We start from the raw sequence: 1,461 nt of genomic DNA on the forward strand, positions 1-1,461 counted from the left end.
GGGGCACAACCCCCCTCCAGAACGTTTTCGGTTCACATTAGATAAAATGAGGATTTTTGTTTCTTGTGGTGTGATATAAAATAATGTGATGATAATTCAATAAGATAAATAATTATCGAGGCAAGATGGAGAATGTTCTATAACCCTGTTATTGTTAATAGCACGTAGTATCCAGGGTAGGGATCAGAGGGCTGGCGCCATTCCCAAGAAAAATTTTCAGTTTGCACTAGATAAAATTAGGTTTTTGTCTTCTTGAATAATGTGACGATAATTTAAGGAGTTAAATTAATCATCAAGGCAAGACGGAGAATTTCTATAATCCTGTTGTTGATAATATTGCACGTAAACGTTTTTGCGCTTTCGGTGTTGTCGCAGCCAACTAGAGCACTATATGAAGACTTGTCAGCATTTTGAAGTTGCACAACAAAGGTAGCGCCACAGTAGGACGATTTGTTGTAAGTTTTAATATCTGGAACGCGCGAGAGGGAACGTTCCTGAATAAGAGAAGGACTCGAACTACAGGCTATATTAAAGAATCGATTTATCTGTGGAACGTTCTAGAATATAATGAGGATATGCATACGCGGCTTCAATTTACCAGTTCATCTGTACAGTGTCTCTCAAAAGTTTTAGGACAACGACATTTTAAACTAGGCAACCCAATTTACACAAGGCGTTGGTGGGTTGCGTGTAGAGTTAGGATCAATTTCAGGGTTGCCACATGCACAATAGATATTTATAAAATACGCGAAAGAAATAAAAACAAAGACGTGAGAGAAAACGAAAGGTGACAAAAGAGAGGAAAAAGAGATAGCGAAAGGAGAAGAGGAAAAGTAGAGGAGAGAAGAAAGAGAGGATAGACGAGGACAGGAGATGTAGTGAGGAAAATGGAAAAAGATTCTAGGAGAGATGAGGAAAATGGAGCAAAGATGAGATAAGAGGAGAGTGGAGAGTAAAGTAAAGGAGAGAAAAAGAGAAGAACGAAAAGAAGAGGAGAGTGGTGAGTAAAGTAAAGCAGAGAAAAGAGAAGAACGAAAAGAAGATGAGAAGAGTGCAGTGGAGTCGGAAATCTAAGACAGGAGAAGAGATACGAGGTGGAGATGAGTGGGATGGAGATAAGATGCGAGAAAAGTAGGGAAGGCGATATGAGATAAAAGCAGAGCGAGCAGAAGGAGGGGAGAGGAGAAGGAGAAGAGAAGAACAGAAGGGACTGAAGAGAAGAGGTAGTTGCAGAAAATATCGTATCAGCGTCAAGAATTGATGCATTGGTCAAATTATCGACATGAAACATTCAATAACATTTTGAAATGTATTAGATCGGTTCGAAATGCCTTTTGGCTTAGTTCAGAGCAAGATAAAATCTTCCATGTAAGATCTTTGATTTTACCTGCGATTATACCACTAAAAACATGAATGTAATTTGAATATTTATAAGAATTATCCAATTTTTGTCCACTTCTC

The sequence above is a fragment of the Lepisma saccharinum genome, chromosome 2 (assembly GCF_977018435.1).
Source record: "Lepisma saccharinum chromosome 2, izLepSacc3.1, whole genome shotgun sequence".
Lineage (NCBI taxonomy): Eukaryota > Metazoa > Arthropoda > Insecta > Zygentoma > Lepismatidae > Lepisma > Lepisma saccharinum.